Here is a 24189-nt window from a genome sequence, read left to right on the forward strand (position 1 = left end):
CAGTTGCAGGACGAAAATCATTGCATCACCAAGGCATTCTTGTTCACTAACACTCCTTCACCAGTGTGTCTTTGATAATGACTGCTCGCAGTTTAGTTTCTGCTGCAATGTCATGTTTTCTCAGGTCACTATCATTTTGATTTTTTAACATCCTCTAAAAACCAGACAGAAGGACAGAAAAGCAATAGTAAAGCTTTGAGCCTGCTCCGTGCCATGTGCTCGGCACAAGCGATCAGCTGCTGCACCTGCTTCACACTGCAAGTAAAGCTATTTGCAAGTCGCTTTCAATCGCATCCCTTGTTCCCAGCTCTGCCCAGTTTCCAGAGGAGCTCTGATGGGCACAGGCCTCAGTTCAGACATCACCCTGGAACTTTTATTCAGCAGCTCATTTGCTTGTGTGCTGCAAAACTGAGTGGCTCGGAGGGGTCTTAGGAGAGGAACATCCATTGAGCATGCCCAGGCTCTCATCTGCTCCAGCGTTCCCTCTGCAGCATTCCAGAAAGCACGCTCTGAAGTGTAGAAACGAGTTACTAGTGGCACATATTGAACTGCTTCAAGACACTCTTTATCCCCGGAACATCTGTAGCTCCAAAGTCATAGTACTCTTCCTTTATGTGACCTTTCCATTCCTCTCCAAGAGGAGGAAGAACTGCTCCCCCATTTTACAGAAGGGGAAGAGGGGCAGAGCAATGAAAGGCTGTTTTTCTGGGAGCCCCAAAGATCCATATAGGTCACACTAACATTTTCGATTATGCATAATCAGATTAGACACAGTTTTGGGGTTAAACTCCCCAAACTTCAGTGTGACGTTAAGTACTCCGCTCACATAGATGCTTTTGACGAGCCCAATACCAAATCTATTACCCAATAGTTTCCTGCCGAATTCTTGCAGTGCCTTGTCCACAGTTCTTACTGCAACCATAAATCCTAGCAGGAATATCATCAGCTTATTCAACTATGGAAAAATGCTCTCATATTGCAAGAGTCTCTCTACACTGAAGCAATATAACCTTGATGAGGACAATAAAGATACTGGTCAGGATACGGACACACAGATTTATTCCCAAACCGGCTCAGCCACTGTAGGAGAGGTACACAGTGGATTCCATCACTTGCTGTGCCATCACCTCCTCCCTTTCTCTGTTCTCCAGGCCCCACAGCAGGATGGGTGTTGCACAGCCAATCTTCTTAGTGCTTTGAGAAAGCCTGCTCCATCCTTTACATGCCTTAATACCTCCAACTGCCTTCCCTCGCCACACCTCGGCTTCCTGCTTCTTACCAAAACTTGCAATGACCAATGTACCCTTAGTTTATGTGCTTGTAAATCTAAGCCCATCCCTCAGCCTGTTCATGATTAGGCTGAAAAAGCAGTACCATAAAACATTTGTGATGTGCAGCATCGTCCAATTACTAATTCCATTATTCCCATCAATTCTGTGTTCTCTAACTGGACTTATGCATCCTGGTGTGTTACTGTAAGTGATTTGCCTTTCATTCCATTTTCTGTTTGCTGTACAGCATTCGTGTGTATAAACTCAATAAACATTCACATCCACTCAAGGTGGGTACACTAAACACTGCAAACATTCCTTTAGTCCACCATGGCATAAATTCCTTTCAAATAAATCCAAATACTGAACAAACAAGCTGAGAACTCCATTGAGTCTGCATCTGTGACCTCCCTTGCTCTCTGTTCCCCTGTGTACATCCCAAACCTCTACATACAGCTCTGACAGCCACTGGGAAAGAAAAAGGAACTGGTCCAAAACTTATCCTGCCTGTCTTTGATTGCCAGAAAAGGCAGACAGCACACAGAACCATAGAATCAGCTAGGCTGGGAAAGACCTTGAAGCTCATCAAGTCCAACCATTGCCCAGCCCTGCCAAGGCCACCACTAACCCATGGCACTGAGGCCTCGTCTCCATGGTGTGTGAACACTTGCAGGGACGGTGACCGCAGCCCTGCCCTGGGCAGCCTGTTCCAATGCCTGAGCACCCTCTGGGGAAGGAATTGTTCCTAATATCCAGCCTACACCTCCCCTGGTACAGCTTGAGGCTGTTTCCTCTTGTCCTGTCACATGTTTCTTGGGAGAAGAGACCAGCCCCCATCCTGGCTCCATCCTCCTTTCAGTTAGCTGTAGGGAGAATTACTCTGACATGAATTACTGAGTAGCACATGAATCAGGGAAGATGCAACATCACTGCAAGCCCCAAATCACTGCCTCAAATAACTCTAAACAGACCGAAGGGATGCTGTAAGTCTTGGTTCGGATGCTCCCACAGCTTAGGAAGAACCCTGAGGAGCTAAAAAATAAGTTTGTGAGTAAATCCTTGAAGAAATCAGGGCCACTTTGTCCATGCCAGTGGAAAATTCAAATCCCAAGTTGCACAAGTGAATGTGACATTTGTTTCTGGTGGGAAAATAGTTCCCTTTCAAAAGGAATTTAATAAGAAGTAGACCGGTTTGTATCTAATTTTTCCCTAAGCAACTTCTACAATGTCAGACATTAATACTATGGAACTTTGATAGACTAAAAAACCCCCACAGTATTGTAATAATATGTAAATGCTATTTTTTCTTTCTTTCCATTCATTTATGATGCTGGACATGTTCTGATAAAAGAAGCCAGATTTACCAGGGCCAAAACTGTAAAAACTCATTTCTATAAATTCTCCAAATGGATATATACATGTATGATGGAATAAAGGCTTCTTTCCCTTAAGCTGAAGTGATTTCCCAGCTAGGCTGACTGAATGCCATTTGCACCATGTGTATCCAGGCAGCTGTACACATATCTTACATGTTTGTTTTCATTAGAAAGAATGAATTCTAATTTCATAGAAACATAGAATAGTTAGGGTTGGAAAGGACCTTAAGATCATCCAGTTCCACCCCCCCTGCCATGGGCAGGGACACCTCACACTAAACCATGGCACCCAAGGCATTCACAACCACCCTGGGCAACCCATTCCAGTGCCTCACCACCCTAACAGGAAAGAACTTCTTCCTTATATCCAATCTAAACCTCCCCTGTTTAAATTTTAACCCATTACCCCTTGTCCTATCACTACAGTCCCTAATGAAGAGTCCATACCCAGCATGCCTATAGGCCCCTTCAGATACTGGAAGGCTGCTATGAGGTCTCCACGCAGCCTTCTCTTCTCCAGGCTGAACAGCCCCAACTTTCTCAGCCTATCTTCATATGGGAGGTGCTCCAGTCCCCTGATCATCCTCGTGGCCTCCTCTGGACTTGTTCCAACAGTTCCATGTCCTTTTTGTGTTGAGGACACCAGAACTGCACGCAATACTCCAGGTGAGGTCTCGCCAGAGCACATTAAGAAATACATTTCATTAGAAATACAAAATTCCTCTACACTGGATCATGGTGATGGCTTCTATTTAAAATACTTCTCTACTTCACAAGCCTTGTAGGTTCTCAGACTGAAAATCCTCACTATATAGAAGAGCTACACATGATGTGTACAAGCTACCCAAGTAACTCAAACAGATGCTGCCTCTATTACAGTGTGTTGTCAGCCTCAACATGCTGGGTATAAGCTATTGCAGCAATTAGCTTTAGGGTCTAAAGTCCATCTCTTTGGCTTTTGATCTGCTTTGTGGCTTTCCCAAAACTCCATCTGGAAAGGAGGCTCCTGAGCTGCCACATGGTGATCATTTAAATGAACCATTTGTAAGCAGAGCAGCAGATTAGGAGAAGGGCTATCCCCATTGTGTTCAGAGAAATAGTATTTCTCAGTGTCCCTCAAGAGGGGTATAACTGCTCCTGGCAATCCCTTCATTGGCCCTACTACTGACAAAGGGGTTTGTAGTACCACAGCTTTAATATAAATGGTATAATAAGCCAAGAAAGGCTAAACAACCCACCCAAAGGAGGAGGCTTTAGAGCTTTTCTCTTTTTGTAGTATTTCACATCTTAAAAGCTGAAGAAATCTCAGCATTGGATCCCATTTTAAAGGGGGGAAATGAAACCCAAAGTTAACTGTGGGGAAGTGTTCAAGGCCAGGCTGGACAGGGCTTGGAGCAACCTGGTCTAGTGGAAGGTGTCCCTGCTCATGGCAGGGGGTTGGAACTGGATGAGCTTTAAGGTCCCTTCCAACCCAAACCAGTCTTGTGATTCTATGATGCTATGAGGTGAATATCTCGGCCTTACTAGGGCAAGTAGCATGGGCATTTGGAGGTTAGTACCTGCATCTTGGAAGGCTTCAGTCACTGTGCTGGGCTTGCAGAGCCAACACAAGGCAAAGCTTTCCAGAAACTGAGGTTCAGGGGGCAGAGTTTACCCCTAGTAACTCTACCTCAGTTGTGCTGAAGGCACTGTTTGCATCCACCTTAGGGCATGAACTAGAAATCCAGGCTCAGCAATACTGAAGTGACCTGTCATAGCACTGCCCAAGCTCAAAGACATGATAAAAAATGTACTGTATTCCCTGCTTCCTTCCTTTCCTTCCCTTCCCCCAGCACATTGCTCCGTGTTCCTCCTGGACCCAAATGCATTTCCAGAGAAGCAAAATCCTCTTCCTTTCAGAGCCTAGGGCAAAATTCCACAGGAGCAAGCTAGACCCACATCCCTCTTCCTCTAAGGCTACATCTCTACTGAAATTTACTCTAGTAAATTAAGTGTGCCTGGGAACATTCCTGGGCACGGAGGCCAGCTGGCATGGAAAAGCCTGCTTCATTGCTAGCTTCCGCACCGGGGTGGCTGCATGCAAACTGCTGCTTGGGGATGGTCCCAGGAATGTTAGAACAAACCTCGGCTCTAGTTTCTTTGGGAGAGAGCTGCTTGGCCTGGTCCAACAGCATCCCGGAGGCATGCAGAGACTACAACCAGTCACTTTGGGCTTTTGGCTGGGTTTAAAAGTATTCCCAGGCACTGCTTTATTTCCCAGTGCAGGTGTAGCCCAAGGCCATGCCTACCTCTGCCTGCCCGGTACCACAGGGAGGATGCAGGACCTAGATTGCCACTGTCATCACTTCAGTCAGCTGATCCTCGTTTCATACACTTGGTGAATGCACCTTTTATCTGTGCAGGAGTTGTTGATAAGAGCGTTTAAAGCAGCCTAGAGGGGAAACCACTTGAAAGAGGAGTTGCAGCGATGCAGAGAGCAGCTCTGGGGCAGGCCTGGACCAACATGGGGTGGGATCCCAGGGTGCTGCTGGGCTGTTTTGGGGTGAGAGGAGGCCTGAGGGCTCCTGAGGTGCTATGGGCCCTGTTCAGCCATTCCCACTGAGGGGCTGAAGGGTATTTGCTGTGAACTGTGCCCAGGCTTGCCAGGATATAGGAAGCTATGCATTGGCACACAAATGGCACATACAACAATGTAGCTGTGCACTGCATTTGGTCCACAAGCTGGTCCAAACTGGCACCTACTTGTGACTGGCATTCTCTTTATCAGGGCGTCACACTATGGCCATAAACCCTGTTCTGGTTGCAGGGATCAGGGAAAAGGATTGTCTTTTCCTCTCACATCCTCACTGAGGCTTAGTGCCTCCTCCACCTCACATGCACAGCCACCCCCTAACTCAGGTCTCCCCAAGCTAGGATGAAACTTCTCCATGCATTTAAACTAATTCTAAGCAATTGTACGTGCTGTTCTGCTGAGCAGCTGCCTTGGCAGGAAGCACTGATGCTAGATGAGGGTGTGTGACCACCACCTCTTTGGGCATATTTTTACCTCAGTTTTGTTTCTAAACATCTCAGTGATGGGAGTAAAGATCCAGTTCACCAGACAAACACATCGTCCGAAATCCCTCCCCAAAAGCAATCTGTTCACTAAAGCCAAACCCCATTCAACTTGTATTCCTTCATGATCAAGCCATAAACTGGGCAGAAGTTAGGAGTGATCTCCACTTAAGATAACACCAGCTTGATAACACCTCTTTGGGTTCAAGCTTTGTATTTCCAGTGGCCAATCCATCCCAGAGCAGATGGACCCTTCCTTCCACTATCCATCTGCTCTCTATTCAGCACAGGAACATTCTGAAGCAGGCCCAGATGCCAAAAACACAGTCCCAACCAACTCGGCTGACCAAAGCACAGGCTGCCACTACCCCTCATTTGGATACCTCCTTCCCAGCCCCAGCCACCCACCTCTGCTCCATCTCTTCTCCCAACACCAGAGCTCCTGCAGTAAGCAGGTTCAAAGAGCTGGTTTGTCTGACAAGTAAACCCTTGAGTACGTATGTATGTACAGGGGTCCTGTCTTGGTTGGAACTTCTACACCACAAAGACATTTTTTCCCTTTATATTTAAATGGAATGTAGACTCATTTCATAATGAAATCTCTGCTAAAATCTTTAGCTTGTGAACCAGGATTTAAAAATCTATAGGATCCCCATGTAGCTGAAGGTGCAGTAGCTAACTTGTCAGCTAACATTGTTTTGTTCAAAATCAAATGAGGTTCATATTAAACCTACAAGAGGAAATCACGATTGATGACCTGGCCTGCCTGACTACAATTCCTTTAGTAGCAAAAGTATGTTGTAAGTTCATCTATTACTGAGATCAAGCAATGAGTCTGGAGCTCCATAAAATGGTTCCAGTTAGATTCAAGTAATTGCCTTTATGAGTGAACGTAAGCTTCCCTGGATTAGAAAAAAAAGGGCAGTAAAAGCTCAAGTAAGCTCATGTCTGAGATTTAAGACTTCAAAGCTGCTTTTTTGCCTTTTTTCCCCCTCTTTTTAGTGTGAGACACACACACATCCAAGGATGGGGGAAAGAGGAACAAGGATGTCTGAAGAAAGAACAGTGATTTTCCCAAGCTGATTTCTCTTCCTGATTTCTTCCTTCCTGATTCTCATCCCTGGGAATGCTGCCCATATCATCCGCACCAACTGGATCAGCAACAGTATGAGAATGAAGAGCTTCCACAGCATCATTAAAATACATGGCAAAGGGAGCAGAAGCCAGCAAAGCACAAGCTTAATAACCCCACTGAAACCCTCCTGCAGGGAAGTTCTTTACTGTGAAGGTGGTGAGGCAGTGACACAGGCTGCCCAAAGAAGTGATGAATGCTCCAACCCTGGCAGTATTCAAGGCCAGGCTGGACGAGGCCTTGGGTGACATGGTTTAGTGTGAGGTGTCTCTGCCCATGGCAGAGGGGTTGGAACTGGATGATCTTAAGGTCCTTTCCAATGCAAACCATGTGCCATGTGTTGAAGTGTAGCTTGAAACAGTTTTCCAGCCACTTATGGGGAAGGGGGCAAGGCTGAAGCCTCTGTGTGACTTCCACCCTGTAAAAAACATATTTCATTCATGGAATATGGATGCAAAAATAAAAGGATGGGAACATATTTCCACATTCCATGAGCACCAGCCACACACACATACCTCTTACAGGCATTTCACAGAGTTTGGTGTCACCATCCACTATATTACCTGTCTCTCACTATAAACGTTTACCTTCAGCAAGGTTATTTCCCAGGGAGACCATGAGTGATTAAGGAGTTATCAGTGAGGAAAGAAGATTGTTTGTTTCTGCTTTTAATACATCTCTTTCTGCTTTCTATTGCCCAGGTGTCATCATTAGATATTCAATTTCCTGTGCCCACCCAAAGGTCTACCAAAGTTCTCTTCTGCCTCTACAAGTGGTTTAATCTCTAGAGTGCAATTACAATCAGATCATAAATACAGATTCACATTTGTATACAGCTTTATATAGCTCCTTTTGGGTCTGAATATGTACCAGTATAACACAAGACACTTTGCTTTAGCTCAGCTTTGGTCTGCAAATTTTCAGTGTCCTCATTTCAAGTATGAATATGAAGTCTAAATCTAGTGAACTTGTATAGCTCAGCTAAATCAGTGCATACTCAAAGCAGCTGAGGACCTTGCCCATCCTAAAAAGAGTTGTTACAAAATGTTAGCATTTCTGCCTAAAGATGACAAGAAACCAGCATCTTTCCCTTCAAGACAGTCTCTCATGATGCCCACAGTCACTCTAGCTTCACATTTAGTTCAAGAACAGAAGTTTTAACAGGCAGGAAATGTCTGTATTCAGTTTTGATAAGAAGCAAGTGCCTCCTTTCTCTTGCTCTTAGAAGACTGTTCACCCTGAGCAGCTCTCCCAAGGAAGCAGAGGAGCATCTGAGCGCCAAGGCAGGTGAGAGCAACCACTCAAAGCACTGACCTGGACAATTCCAACCACAGCCCCATCTCCCTCAGTCACTTCCCGAGGCTGTGGGAATGAACCTGGGTGCAGCGTCACACACGTTTCTATCCTCTGCCAGAAACACGGTGGTACACGTCAATGTAGGCTGGGTCATGGCTTGTTCTGTAGAGCCTTATGGTGAACGTGCACTGAAACAGCTGCAAGGCTTTGGGCTCCAATCAGATTAACTCCTGATCTGTCACTGGAAACCACAACCAACAGTGCACAGCTCCCGTCTTTTGATTCCCCTCTGCTATAGGAGATGGAGGCTCCATTTCCTTGCTGTTCTGCTACTTGCAAACACAAGCTGCAGTTCCACAAGACCAGAGATGCTAAAAATCAAAAGCAATCTACTTCTTCCCACCTCCTAAGGACTGAGCTAGTGCCCTCCAGGCATTAGTAAACACTGTAATTCTAAGCCTGCAGGTAGCACCAAGGGGTCTGGTGTACTGCATCATTCTCTAAATACCATCTTCCATTAAACTCTTAACCTCATTCCGTGAATCTTTCCCAAACCTTGGGAGAGCCAAATTCTCACTGTCCTGCAGTAAACTCTGGATTACCTATGGTAGACCTCCTCTGAGATGGGCTGAACAGGACTGACCCACAAACTTCAAACAGGTCCAATGACTCCTCCTCTATATTTTAGATTTAAAAATAGACATAATAAAAGGAAAACCACATATTTTCTGCTTAAAAGAAGCCAGTACTCTAAACAGAGAGTGCGTGGGGAATGGAAAGCTCACTACTCATGGTTAGTGGATTCTCAGGCACAGAGATGTTGCTGTCTCACCATGGAAGGCTGGTTTCTGCTTGTGGGTTAATGTGCTTTTGTTCTCCCCATTATCCAGGTAAAAAGGAAGCTCTAACTGCAGTTTGCTGTCTGCTTCACCATAGTTAAAATCAACTGACTGTGCTGGAGAGTCTCAAATGCTTTCTTTCCTCATAAATTATCTTCATTAGCTATGGAAATAGAACCCTAATGAGATACTAATTGGTTGTTAAGATTTCAATCTCAAATAATAAGACCAGTTTTGCAGTAATGCTTATATTTGGTTCTGCCAGTGTGAAAGGACGTGCCATTGATCTGCAAACGCCACACCGCTCCTTCACATGGCTCCGTGGCTGCTGTGTGCTGTACAGATGCTTCTTGGGCATCTTAGATGCATAGTGGAGATGATCAGGTTTTGATCAATACCTGCAGCCTTATCTTCAAAGTAGCGTGGCTGCTCCTGAAGTATAAGTGAGGCTACACCCTTAGATGAGGTCATTTCTGCTGGCTTCTCAGACTTCTGGAAGTCTTCCTCACAGTCATTTCATTAGGTGAACTGAATGAGTACTAAGCACAGTGGGATTGCAGGCTGCCTAAAGGAGGATTTCATAGAATCATGGAATAGTTTGGGTTGGAAGGGACCTTCAAAGGTCATCTAGTCCAGTCACCTGCAATGAGCAGGCACATCTTCAACTGGATTGGGTTGCCTTCCAGCCTGGCCTCGAATGTCTCCACTTATGGTGCAGCCACCACCTCTCTGGACACCTGTGCCAGTGCTTCAGCACCCCCATCACATAAAAATTCTTCCTTATACCTAGTCTAAATCTCCCTCTTTTAGTTTTAAACCACCACCTCTCATCCTATCACAACGGGCCCTGCTCAAAAGTCTCTCCCCATCTTTCTTATAGGCCACCTGAAAGTACTGAAAGGCCACAATAAGGTTTCCCTGGAGTCTTCTCCAGGCTGAACAACCCCACCTCTCTCAGCCTTTGCTCACAGGTGAGGTGCTCCATCCCTCTGATCATTTCTGTGGCCCTAAATTTTCCACCTGTACCAACACAAGCAAAAGTACTCAACAGAGAGATCCCCGGCAGGAGCTGACATTGACATCCATCTAACTAAAATGAAGTATCAATAACCTAGCTCACACTCGATGAAAGAGCCATCCTGAATTATTTACTGTATGTCATACTTCGGGTTTTAATTTCAATATATTGAGATGTACAATGAATTATTTAGAAAGGTGACAAATTAAAATGCAGTTTCAAATCCCCTTGCATTTTCTACTCTTAAGTTAACGGTCCAGTTTGCAACAATGATTCGCTCATCTATTTTTGCTAATGGTTTTTCAACTACAGAGGCATACAAGTTTTCCATTGCAGCAAATCTTATCCAGCTTGAATCATTTAACAGCCCATCCTCCTTGAGATATATTAATGAAATACAGCTTGGGCAAAAGGGTCAAATGTACCTGCAGCGGGTTACCCCAGGAGCCTGTGGTTTGGTTTCTCCAGCTTTACTCATGAGCATGTGAGGGCTCTTTTCCTCCCACTTGAATTGTTTTGGGTTGATTTTGTGTGTCACACAGCCTCTCAGGACGAGATGCTTTATTTTACTTCCTAACTTTTTCTCTTCTCTTTTTCACAACCAGTTTTGTAGGAAGCAATGCTTCCTTGGAGAAGAGAAGGCTGCGTGGAGACCTCAGAGCAGCCTTCCAGTATCTGAAGGGGGCATATAGGGATGCTGGGGAGGGATTCTTCATTAGGGACTGTAGTGATAGGACAAGGGGTAACGGGTTAAAACTGAAACAGGGGAAGTTTAGATTGGATATAAGGAGGAAATTCTTTCCTGTGAGGGTGGTGAGGCACTGGAATGGGTTGCCCAGGGAGGTTGTGAATGCTCCATCCCTGGTGGTGTTCAAGGCCAGGTTGGACGAGGCCTTGGGTGCCATGGTTTAGTGTGAGGTGTCCCTGCCCATGGCAGGGGGGTTGTAGCTGGATAATCTTAAGGTCCTTTCCAACCCTAACCATTCTGTGATTCTGTGATTCTATGATCTGGGAAATACAGATGATGTTTTAACACATCCAGGCACTTGTTTCTTTGTCTTGAGTTCGCAGGGAACAATGTTCTCTCCTACTCCAAGCAGCCATGGGCTCATAAAAAGGAATTGTTTTATCTTGCAACTCATTTTTAGACCAGTCTTGCAATGTTCTTTATGTCCACTTGTCAACGTATTTTTCATCCTCTTTTTGGCAACCAGAGTAAGGAAACAGATGTCAATATTCCTCCTTGGGACCTCCTTGGAGACTTCTCTTTAGACATAAAGCCAGTGATTCAAGCTCTGTTTCTCAATGGGTAGCACCTCTACAAAGTTACAGTCTTCTCAGCAATATCCAGTCTTGTAAGAGTGATAAGTTTAAGATCCAGTATTTCCTGACTCGTCAGAGCTCACAATGGAAAGCTTTGTAACATCTGAGGGGAGAAATTCCAAGTTTCTGTCCATGAAAGAGCCCAAGTTCTTTATAAATCATGACATGTTTATGCAGAATAAAACAATTTTAGGTCAATTTAGGACATTCCATCCCTTTAAAATCTCTGCTGCTGAATTTCTGTCTAGAGGATAGGAAATCTGTGTAACAAGAACATTTTACAATACCCAGCTATATTTTAACCAAAATCTTCAAAGCCTTTCACACATACTCAGTACTTTATACAGTGGTCTTTATACTTTATACTGTTTATAACTGACTCATGGCTCATCTGTTCTAAAATCAGGGGACTACCATGAGAGATGTGATGCTGAAAACTGCTCTGTGGTACACTGGGATCAGCAGCGAGTTCCCATCACCCAGCTCATAGCCCAGCCACTCAAATACCAATGGCAACACTGACAAAAGGCCATCAAGTTGCTGTGTAGGGATGGAGCAAGAAGACAATGGGCAGTCGGGGGACTAAGAGTACATTCACTTTTCCCTCAGGGGCAGAAAGGCATCAAATACAGCCTCAGCAGGATTGCCACAGAAGGAACACTGAGAGCTGCTGCTCTACCTGAAGTTAAAAAGGGAAAGAAAATGTAGTTTCTTGAGAATCAGAAACCCTGGATTTCTGCCAGCCTTAAGAAAACCCTCTACATATACCCTTCAGTATAGATAATGTATCTCTGAGGATACCTTATCTTGGTGAAGTCTCCAGCTGAAAAAGCTTGGCTGAAAGGTGCCATATCCATTTTAATATTGATCCCCAAGGTAAGACAAACGGAGATCAGTTTGTTTCTTCCTTAGCAAAAGTAAGGCTGCAGCAAAGGTGAGTATGAGGTGGCTGGAGTTCTACCTCAGGGAAACATCAGACTGGGATCCAGTTACATACTGAGTCTACAACAGGTTGCATTTAGGACCACGGGCAAATTGTTCCTTGCAACGTGCTTCAGTTTCCACACCTGAAATCCTAAGTTAAATAGCTACCAGGCACTGCATAACCCAATGTATATATTTTAGGATGTGCTGACATGCCATATTGCCCGAGCACTTGGTCAGAAAAAATAACAAACACTCTGGATATTACAATAATGCCAGCAAATTATAGACGTCTGCAATTACATTAAATTAAAACCCGGTGCGGTTCACAATAGTCAGATGGGGCAGCATGAAACAGGAACCGTATTACAATCAAACTGTTGCAGCTTAAAAATAGTTAAGGTTTGGAGCACTTGGGTTTAAAAATAAAGAGCTTAAATTTATAGAGAGTTCTCAGGTAGTTTGGTTGAAACAAACCTTACTTTTCGATAAGAAAGTGTAGTTGCAGTAACAGATTCTCCCACCCAGCTGTGATGCACTGCACCACAGTGTGTCACTTACCTCCCTGCTACTGCTGGTGTCACTTTTAGGACAGTCCACATTTTTAATGTGATTCCTTCCTTCCCAGCAATCATTCATTAGAGTACATACATCGTTTTTAATCAAAGCTAGGATTGCAGCATGAACCAGTTGTGTTGGCCGAAGCACTTTGCATGCAAGACATAAAGACAGCAGCATATGCCTGAAGTCACCACTCAGAGCTTAATTAATACCAGGGGTTTCCACTGTGGTATTAATACTTTCCTCTTGAACTGAAAGGACTTGACCTTGTCACAACAAGATCAGGGCAAGGCTGTGAAAACAGTGTTGTGACATCAAAGCCAAAACACAGGAATGTCATCGTGTGTGTCAGAGGATATGATGGGGTCCTCTTACAGTAGCAAAATAAAGTCAGTGTGACACCAAAGAAACCTTCACAGCAGAATCACAGAACAGTTTGGGTTGGAAGGGACCTTCGAAGCTCATTTGGTCCAACCCCCATGCAATAAGCAGGGATATCTCCAACTAGATCAGGTTGCCCAGAACCAAAGCCAGCCTGGCCTTGAATGTCTCCAGGGATGGAGCACCCACCACCTCTGTGGGCAACCTGTGCCAGTGTTTTACCACCCTCATTGGAAAGAATTTCTTTCTCACACGCAGCCTGACTCTCCCCTCTTCTAGTTTAAAACCATCACCCCTCACCCTGTTGCAACAGGCCCTGCTAAAAAATCTCTCTCCATCATTCTCACAGGCCCCTTTTAAGAACTGAAGTTCTCTCTGTGGAAAGGGAGTGCAATGGGAGAACTCGGTAGATGGCAACTTCTTTACATACCAGAAGATGCGGATGCGGTCCCTAGCTGGAGGAAAGAGGCTCTAATGACTTTAATGGAGCTGGACAGATTCACATCTGCTGGAGATCTGGTCCACTGCAACCAAACTGAGGGAAGGATGTATAAATTAAAATAACACCTCACTGAAGGGCACATAAACTCATCATCAGCGCGCTCGGGCACTGCTCCCCATCCCTCATCGTGGAAATAAGGCCACATCATTTTCATTTGTGGGCAAGAGCTCTCAGTGCCTCCTGCCCCTCTCCAGCCTGAAAACCCCCACTTAGAGCTGGTTACTTTTCCACCTGGAAGAGCCACACTGTGAAATCCCTGTTCCCAGCAGCCTCCGCCTTGGATGGGGGGAGTTCCCCTGTGCCCCCTCCTCTCCAAGACTCAACAGTGCAGCCTTAGAAAGGGGATTTTCCAGTATAAACAGAGCGAAGCCAAACTCTTCTCCTGGCCTCTCCGTGCCCCAGCCCATATTTGCCCCATATATAATTACCTGTGGATTTCACCTAGAAGACAGAGGATTTCACTTATAACCCCAAATAGGCAGGCTCTGACGTAATGGCAGTCTGAGGAATATAGGTCAGGGAGGTGGCCTGGCCACTGGAAATGGATTTCTGAAGCAGAATGAGCAACCTTGTTAGAGGGGAAGATAGTAATCAGCAGTGGTCCTTGGATCTAAACATTTCACCTCCAGCACTCTTGCAGCTACAGCCCTCATCTGTTTCACTTTCCTATTTTAAGTTCCTGACTCACATCCTAAATATTGACTTCTATTTTTCTATTAGCACTGGATTTTCAGCCTCCATATTGACTTTGACTGTACCTATGGTTGATACTAAGCCTCTCGGGTCAACAAACTTTTATAGCTGTTAGCTGCTTAAACCACATAGGGCAGGAACTGGCACTACAGAGCAGTAGCTAGAAGCAATATTATTGGGAATTATAAATTATTCCTCTGCCTGAACTTTTCCTCTTATTCACATAGCTACATTCATTTTTAAACATGTGGCAAATGAATCGCGCAGGAGGACAATTGGGACTCTGTGATCTGGGGAGCACCCGCCACCACTAGCAGGGATGGATTCTCCTCTGGGAACAGTGGAGTAATGCAGAAGTTAAAGCAGGGTAGAACAGTGTAATCTGGGCTGCTAATACCTGTAGGGACAGAAAACACCCAGCCAGAGGATCAGAAGCCCCAAATCCTTCTTAGTTGTACACACAGACTCTTAATCGTCTCCTTTGGCTAACGTTTTGGCAGTACATGCAACTGAGCTGCTGCAACCAAACATCAGACAGACACAGCCATCCATCATTTGTAGAACACTTCATGCATGTAAGAAACAATAACAACATTAAAAGAACATTACAGCAGTGACAAAGCCAAGCCTAAAAAGTGAGGAAACGCAGCAATTAAGATTAACTTATGCCTCATAGGATAGTATTTTCTATGGACTGCCTCCTGTATTTTGGACTATTTGGACCCCTTTGCTCAGAAGCAGGGACATGGAAGCCCCATCTAGCCACAAGCTATGTCAAGTATTTTACTGACACAGGATGACCACAGCACTTAGATGTGAGAGGAACTGTGCTGTATCCCTTAAAAGATGCCCCTTTGGGCGCTGCTGACCCTGGGGTTTTATACCCAGCACAGCTCCCTGCACAAATTGCTCACAGACGCCGTTTCCTGCCATTCCACCTTCACAGACAGCCAAAACGTGACCCGGATTTATCTTAAATTTGAAATCCATGCCATGTTCAGTTTAATGCTTTCTAAAAAGTGGTTATCACTGAGGAAACGATTACTGGGATGATAAGCTATGAATGACTTATTCATGCAGTATTTTCAGTCCTTCATCAGCCTACTAGATCTTGTGCTAATGTTCCAGCCCTTCACAAACTGATTAATTTTTCATGTGCTACCAGGCCCTTTTTCAAGCAAAGACTGCCAAACTAATGCAATCTGGCTATTTAGTAAGCTGTTTCTTTCCTTTCTTGTTTTTCTTACCCCATACCTTCAGTACAAGCCCGTGGAAGGAAGGAAGGGTCTGTCAGAGAACTTGTATGATATTCGTGATTTATTATTAATTGCTGGCACAGGAGTCCCTGCAGGTCACAGGACCCTGCCTGTGTTAGGCAATGGATTGATGCTGTGCTGGGCAATGGATTGACTAGGAAAAGGGTGTTCTTTTCTCAGACCTTTCAGCTAGGCAGAGGTAGTTTCCCCCTTCTATGTAATGGGAAGGGCAATGAAGGCGCCGGCTGATCAAGTGCATGGGGGGGCCATGCTGCAGGAGAAACTGGAGCTGAACCCAGACCTACACAGCACCACAATGCATATCTCTTCCCCCCAACAACATGTTCCCATTCCTCCCATCTCTCAGTACGAACCCAAGGAACATGCTTTTCCCGTGCCTGAAGCTTGCAGAATTACAGTTTCCAAGGATTTACCTCTTAATCGCAGAATTCTGGCCCACAATTACGCTGTGTTCTCTCTGCCAAAGCACATACATGAGCTGTAATCAGAGAGCGGGGTTTTTCCCATCCTCCCTCCAACTTTGCCATGAGATGGGAGAAGCTGGGATGGGTTACACTTGCTTTTCCCTGCTGTGTCAGGAATGATGCGTGCCTTGTCCCACAAAGCTCCTGTCACAGAGAAAGCATCAGGCTCAAAGCACACAGCCCATGGCCCCACCAAAACCAATAGGCATTGTTCCACCTGCAGCATGAGGCAGGATCAGGGCCATGAGGTACAGACCATGCAAAGTAACACATTAAGTATTGTTTCTCATGTAAAGGCTGAAGACACCATCTCCCCGATACAGAGGTGGTTTGGGCTTTTTAGACTGGTGACAACTAGATGTAATGAGAAAGTAACATTTATTCTGCTCCTAACAATTCAGTTTCATTTGTAACCCCAAAAATGTCTTGAACATGACCAGTGCAGCACCGGTGCTCAGAGTAAAAACCTAACTCTGCTTTGACAGAGATTCCCTACACAGCTTTAGCCAAGTCTCTCGGGTATTTGATAGGTATCTGTTCAACAAGGCAAAGGTAATCCTGCCTTCAGCAGAGCACTCTGAGGATGGCTGCACTGGGGCTTGGAAGGGACTCTGATGTGCAGCATCTGTAATGAGCCTCAGATACCTAAACCCAATCCTTCTGATGGAAACATTTATAGCCCTTTAGTTCCTAATTCCAGCTATACATTACAACATCAGCAGGATGGAGCAAGATAAGCCTGTTGTCTTAACCAGATCTCTGCCAGCTGATCAGTTAGCATTTGACTGTGCTAAGCCAGCACACTGTGCGCTCCTCTGTTCTGCAAATGATGCAGTTATCTGATGTTTTAAAAGGGAGGACACACAAAAAGCAGTGTTTTGTGAACTACCTACCACCACCAAGGTCCCAAGTGACCCAGCCCAGCCCAGCTCAGCTGTGTGCCTGCTATCAGCATCACTAGTGTACTCTGAACAGCTTGTCCTTACCCCATCACTCCACACATGGGAGACTATCCCCTTATTACCCTCACCCAGGGCCCTGACCTCAATTATTAACTGCGTTTAGCAAGAACATTATTAAACCTGACTCTCTGCTCCCAGATGAGCTATCATGTGTCTCTCTTTAACCCAGCAGGAACCTTTTTCTCACCCCATGCCCTTCTTATTACCCTTTAATGTGCCCTGAAGCCTCTGGAGCAACCCCATCCATCCCAGATAACATAATTTCTAGAAGGAGAGTAAAAAAAACCCCAGAAGAGTCCATTCCTGAAGATTTTTTCCTAACTGGCTCTCAAACATCTTTCCATTTCCTTTCTATTTTAATCAACCATCTCTAATAGCAAATTCTCTCCAGTCACAGAGAAGTGCTCAGCTGTGGATTAAAGCATGTTACAGTTTTGAGCAGGACACTAGTTCTTTATACCTGTGAAAACCAATTACAACTGTCTATTACAATTAAAAAGCGAGTAGATATTAATAACTAACTACTGATTAGCTTACATTTTAACTGTGGATTTCATGCCAAACGACAACAGGAGTGCCACTGAAACATAATACAGAAGTCAGCAAACATCTCCACTTCAGTGCTTGGCAAATGCAGCTCACGATGTGTTGATGACACCAAGGCACTGACGGGCATTGGGCAATGCTCCGTGCTCCTCTCGGGCTTTGGCACAGCAACAGCTCTGCACCAGGCTGCGGTTGGGGCATAACCCTGGCTGTAAGTTAGAGCAGTCTTAAAGCAGCTTTACTTCATACACAGCAGCAACAGCCCGACAGAGGCTGTTCCAGCAGCTGAACCGAGGAGACCTCAGCAGCCTCTAATCCTGTTTTCTCCTTCCTCGCTCCTCTTCTGCTGGCTTTTATGCAGCAGGATCTGTCAGGGCTCATCTCATGTTGGCAATGGAATGCTTCTGTGTCACCCTCAAAACCACAACAGTGTGGGAGACCCTGGGTTAATTGATAACCTCATCTGGTTAGAGATATCTGCAGTGTATCTGCACCTCATAGCAAAGCTGTAGCCTTTGCATAACCTACTCAGCAGTGACAGTGGCTGCCCAGCCAGCAATGCATCTCTCCCATCTCCTTTTCCACTACCAGACACCTTACCAGAGGTCCTTGTTGCAGTGCCCCATGGCTTCACCCTATCATACCTCACGTTAGCCCTGTCTGCCTTGCTCCATCCATCTCACAACCCTCCCAACACCTCCTTGTGAGAGAACAACTATTCTGGAGCTGGACTTCTGAAGATAACCACCACATTTCTCTATTCCCCCCACTGTCCTCTACTGCATGCTCACACAGTGCCCATCATCCCGAGGTCCTCATCTCCTGCAGAGCCCCTAGGTGCTGCTATATTGCAAAGAATACACGCCAATGGACAGAGCACACAAACCTTCATCAAACCTGTCCTTTGGCTTATGGGAAGCAGCTGAAAAGTGCAGCAGCCTTCAAATAAAACACTATGACTAAATACTGGCAATTGCTTTGTGGATGAGAATGTTCCCTCCCCTCAACATATTTGTTTTCAGTACCCACAAAGTAGTATAATGTCATTTAGCGAGGCAAACCCTGGCAGCCGATGCACAACCTGGCAGAGCGACAAGTACCGTAGGTGTTACGATACACACACAACATGCTTTACAAATAGAAAGTGGTTGCCAGAGCTCTTGAATATATTCTCATTTCCCCCCACCTTGGCCCAAAAAAAGCTGCAGTTATGAAAATACTGAAATATTAAACTAGAAATCTGGAGAGAGTTGGGGTTTTTTTAAAGCTCTCTTTTCAGCTCTTCCTCCTGCTCTTCTTTTTTCAGGCAGGTATGTTTTTAGCAACTTAAACAGGTTGGGTTACCCACAAGAAGTAGTAATTTTTCCACCTCGCAGATTGAGGCATTCATCCCCTCTTTAACCAGTTCTAAATTTATTCTCCAGTATTATTCAAATAGAAATATTTGCATGTACACTCTGCATCGGATAAAACCCTTTCAGTCCTAATCCACAGGTAGAAGCCACACAAAACGAAGAAGATTAATAAAATGCATCTTCTTTGAATGCAAAGAGCCTTTGGGAGAAAGCCTCCCCAAAATCCATCCCGCCTCACTTGGCTATTCACATTGTTCTTTCATTTTACAGGGGAACCCTGAGCAAGAGCAAACCTAGAACCTGTACAACACACAATGAGCTATACCTTCACCTGAATAACTTGCTGGCTAATAGCCACATGGTTAAGGAGCTATTAGCCTAATTCATAGGTGGGAGACCAAAGAGAACAAAGACCAAATGAACCACTCAAGGCCACCCAAGACACCTGTGTCACTACCAAGAACTGAATGGTTTTCTTGCACTAGTCACATGCCTTGGTCACAACCCAAGGCTTCCTTCCCAAGGAATCACATCATCTGCTTCTTGTGAGCGTTCAAGGTGCAGAAAAGCTGAGTTTGAACTTCTTCAGCGCTCTGTGGTCACCAGCTTCACTCTCAGGTGCGGTGACCACACTCGTTTTCAGGACTATAAACCCCTTGCAGAGCATTCAGGTGTGAGTTGTGAGTCACGCTGCTGTTTGTCAACATCCAGCCTACCCATCCAAAACAAAGCATCTCTACTCTTTGTAGGGGGGTCCTTCCAAACCAGGCCTTCACACAACATCACGCTGGGGACACCAACCTGATGCTGCAGGGAGTATGCCAAGGACATACCATGCAGTGCTAACTAACATTAGCACTGTACCTGCATGCTATACCTGAACCTAGAAGGGGAGATGTTGGGGCCTTACTTTTGATCAGTGCTTATTCTTTGCATGCAACAGACCAGGTCAGCAAGGAATTGAGCAAGTCTTGCTGCTTGGGGGAGCACTAACTACACAGTGCTCATCCACACAGTGAAGACATGTCAGAAGTTTCTTCTGGGAACCTGAACGGCTGGGCAGATATCCGCTGGTGACATCCAAACCCAGGGTCCTACAGTTTCACAGGTATTTTCATAACCCAAATGAAGGTGTTTCCAGCTTGGCTCAGATGAAAATCCCCAGGACACTGCTCTCAATTCACTTTCTTGGGATGGGGAATTAGCAACTAGGTAATGGGTTCCCCTACAGGGAGAAGGGCAAGGTGGAGGATAACTGCAGTCTACTATCAGGTTCATCAGGCTGTGCTACCCCAAGTACAGGAGGACCTCAGGGAGCAGGACCTGGAAACTGCTGGGGTTTCTCAGGCTTCGTGACCTGTTGATTCCTGCAGCCTACACAAGTACCACGTTCAATCCAACACATCTATTCTACAAACAGAAGCATCCTTTCCAATCACAAACATCCAGGCTGCCGGCATGGAACATCTCCCAGACACCCTTTAATTGCTACACATGAGGCAATCACGGGCCCTTGTGTAAGTTGTGATGATGAAGTAAGTCATACTGCACTGCTATTGAAGAGGGGATGACATGATGCTGAGAACAGGGCTAGCAGTGTGGTACCTGCATCAGCTGCAGATCACGACCACAAGGTCTGTCTGTAGCCTGAGGAAAGTAACTGAGAGAATAAGTTGGTGCAAATTACATGAATTACCTAAATAATCCTTGCTAAAAAATTACATCCGAGTTCTGCCACCCGTTAGTCTGCAAACAGCTCCACAGACAGCAGAGGAATAACACTGCCATAAAGTATTACTCAGCAAAACATGGGGCTGAGTGTGGTGCCTTTAGCATTTCGCACCTGCTTGCAAATAGAATCCCATCTTTACAACTCTATTTATCAGCCCAGATCCTCACCTGGCCAGCTCCACTGAGGTGAACTCCCCAATGCTAGCTCTGAATTCACCATTTACAAGCGTTTGCAGATAGTTAGTGCAGCCTGTTGTCTGTCTCCAGGTTGTTTGTTAAATCCAGTAGTATTCCTTGTGGTATTTCCACCTCCTGCTGTTGCACAGGTGCCCCAAGTCATTGGGTTATGAATGATGAGCCCAGCTTTGCAGCACCCATCAAGCTATTTGTGAAAAGCTTTCTAATCTGGCTCTTCCCCTTGAAAACTTGACCTGGGAGACATAACCCTGACCATGAGTCCAGTCTCCAGACAAGCTGAGTCCCAACCCAACATGTGGTTAAGTCCTGAGGGACTTAAGCATGTGCTTAAGTTCTCTGCTGGATCGGTGCCTTTACAACCAGTCCGACTGCTTTGTTAGCAGTGCTGAGCACCAGGGCTGAGCTCCAACAGGAAATAGCAGCTTCCCTTTGAAGTCCTGCCACTGATGTTCACGTAGGTGGGACTTCAAAGAAGAGCCACCGCTTCCCCTCCCAGTATCGGAGGCCCCAGTGTTGGAGAAGCAGTACTGCTGGTTTTAATTGCATTAAGGGATGCTTTAGGGCGGACGATTCAGCCCTGCTCAGAAAAAGGACAACTTAAAAAGGTTCCCACCTGCTGGCAGGAGACCCAAGGAAAGGTTAACTCGCACCCCAAAACACCCTTTAAAACAAAGGTTGGTGGAAAGAAATCACATCCCCTTAACTGTTTTCCCTTAGTGCCACTTAAAACTGCCTTGTGAGCATCTAGTTTACTCTGGAGCTGTATCCTGGCCATCATAAGGGCCCTCGCCAACTGGGATGTGGATGAGGAACCTTAGCTCAGCTCCCATAATAGTGATCCCTGGAAAAACTGACCTCAACAACAGCTAAACTGAGTCAATGTGAAGAAATAGCCCCACAGGCAATCTACACGGCTGATTGTGCTGACTGGCTGTACCATCACACACAGGAGCAACTTCAAGTTCTCTGTATCATCTCTTTTCCTTGAGGGAAAACAAAACAGAGAAATCCACATCCTAAATGGTGTAAATCAACTCAACTGATATTAAAACACGGCTCCAGGTTTTCTCTTGCAGACTGCCAGTTTCTAGGAGCAAGACCCAGTCAGATGGGAGAGGGATCAGACCTCTAACACAGAAGGCCCAGAGAACCATCAAGTACTGAATGCACTAGAGAAGCAGCCAGTGTGCCCAGGGAATGAGAAATAGTACAGGCTTTATATGGATTTGCAAAGCTCTTCCATGTTTATATTCCTTGTTTTTCTCTTCCCTGGAATTCACTTCGTATGTCCAGATTCCATATATTTCCACATTCAAAAGGAGGCATGGATTTTGAAGGAAGATGGGTAATTTTGTGTTATTTGAGGACTGAGAACTTGGTGACCTCACTTCACAGAGTTCAGCTGAGCTTTGCTCTTCGGGTCACTGACTTGCCATAACCTGGTCATCTCACCTGGTCACTTCACATTTGTACCTCCACACACAACACTTGCACATTGTTTGCAGAGTCAGCACTAAAGCAGTCTATGCCAATGGGAAGTAATAAGAGGAGGAATTTTATCCCAGTAAAACCAGCTAAGCAAAGATGTGCCCCAGAAGTGAAGCGAGAGCTTGATGCCAGGCCCTGAGGGGCTGACAGCAGCAGCATCACTGTGGTGTGACAAGACTGGGCTTGACCACTCCAATGGTCCCAGCCTAAACCCTGATGTGTCTCCTGGTGTGAAGAATGACCAAAATGCTGAACTAAAACAACTTCTGGAGCAGGAAGAGAAAATAAGTATGGAAAGTCACTCGTGCCTTCCTGCAGCACAACCATGTGGCTATGGGGTTGCTCAACCAACTCAACAGCAAAACAGCTTGCATGGAAATGCTTGGAAAATATCTCTTTCTATCAACAGAAGAGAGATCTTTTCCCCCCAAGACATTTCTCTTCAAGTTTTGCAGCTTCTACCAAAAACTGACAGTTTGCATTTTCAGCCCAAATTATGCAACTATTCCATATACAGCAGTTTTCCATGAAAGATTCTTGGGATTTAGGAGTCTGGGGGGTTTAATTGCATTTTTTTCTCTGAATATTCAGTCAACATTTTCCACTAAGAGAGCAAAAGCATTCTGGCCAAGTGTAGGTTTCCTTGCACGGATGAGAAGGGCAATGGGTAGGAGGGGTCGCTGTATTTTTCCTTAAAGACACAAACATTCTCTTATAACTGAAGTCACTGCTGCACTTGCGAGCCTGACAAATACAGAGGCCTTATGAAATCAATCAATAAAGAAAGAGCTTGACCACAAAGGAAGTTCTGGTCAACCCTTCACCTTGACATCATAGACGACATTTATTTTATCACAGCCTTCAAGAAATTAAAATAGAAAAATGCATCTTCTTGGAAAAGAGCAGTTATTTTCTTCCACTGCTCAGATATTTTTATAAGCCCGGTTCCACCAGCCTCCCTCATGGTGAGAATCACCTTACCCTGCAGGGCAGGCCATTTATTTAGAGGTGAGATATTATGTCCCAAGCAGGACACTAAGATGCCTCCACCCAACAAAAACTCTACTGTGTAGCTAAGCTGGATCAGCCTACATCCCAGGTCCAAGTCTGGTTTGAAGTATTACCCATACTGTCTGGATGCTGGCCTCTATAAATAAACAGCCATGAAGGTTTGGAGAAGAGGTGAAGCTTTCTCATTAATTGTGAGCAAGGAAGGAAGTTGTAGCTTACCAAAGACTGCGGGAATTCATAGCTCCCTCCTTCCTTTAATAGCACTGCTGGAGGCAGAGAGGATGGTCCAGCAAAATAGCCAAGACAACCTGTGAAATGAAATACTGCACATGAGTAAGGGTGGCAGAACTTGCCTGACAGATACCTTTCTTGCTGGCTAATCATAACCACAATTTATAGCTCTTTCCATTAAATCCCAGCAAAAGGACATAATGGCACAGACACTGATTTGAATCCCTGGCAAACATGTCTTAACCCATGTTTGTTCACAGAATTGATAGTTTTTCACACACACAATATGTCTCTCTGGTTATTTATACATATCAGCTTCAGCAAAACTTCCACTGGGAAAAGGTCTCTGGTCCAGGGGGAAACTTCTGGTCAAAACACCCACAAACAAACTGCCTAAAGCAGCCAAGGGCTTCAGCATTCAGCTGGAGTGCAGAAGACACACACTGGAAGGCCTGATACAGATCAGGTTGTTGAACTTGGATCTTCTAAATCCAAGTGGGATATCATAACCCTCAGGCAAGAGGCCATTCATGGATGCTGCTTTCCTGTAGGAGTC

General features: G+C 45.3%; 1 protein-coding gene across 1 annotated transcript in view; it reads right to left on the reverse strand.

Moving 5' to 3' along the window:
- BMP2 (bone morphogenetic protein 2) overlaps window positions 1–23724 on the reverse strand; it is a 105716-nt gene extending 81992 nt beyond the window's left edge. The window contains exon 1 of the mRNA XM_061364815.1: window positions 23622–23724. The gene's annotated coding sequence lies outside the window, so the exon portion shown is untranslated. The remainder of the gene's footprint in view (window positions 1–23621) is intronic.
- Window positions 23725–24189: the final 465 nt, after the last annotated feature.

The sequence above is a fragment of the Neopsephotus bourkii genome, unplaced genomic scaffold, assembly GCF_033783945.1.
Source record: "Neopsephotus bourkii isolate Nb327-2 ecotype Australia unplaced genomic scaffold, CSIRO-AGI_Nbou_v1 NB_1250, whole genome shotgun sequence".
In the NCBI taxonomy this organism is placed as follows: Eukaryota; Metazoa; Chordata; class Aves; order Psittaciformes; family Psittacidae; genus Neopsephotus; species Neopsephotus bourkii.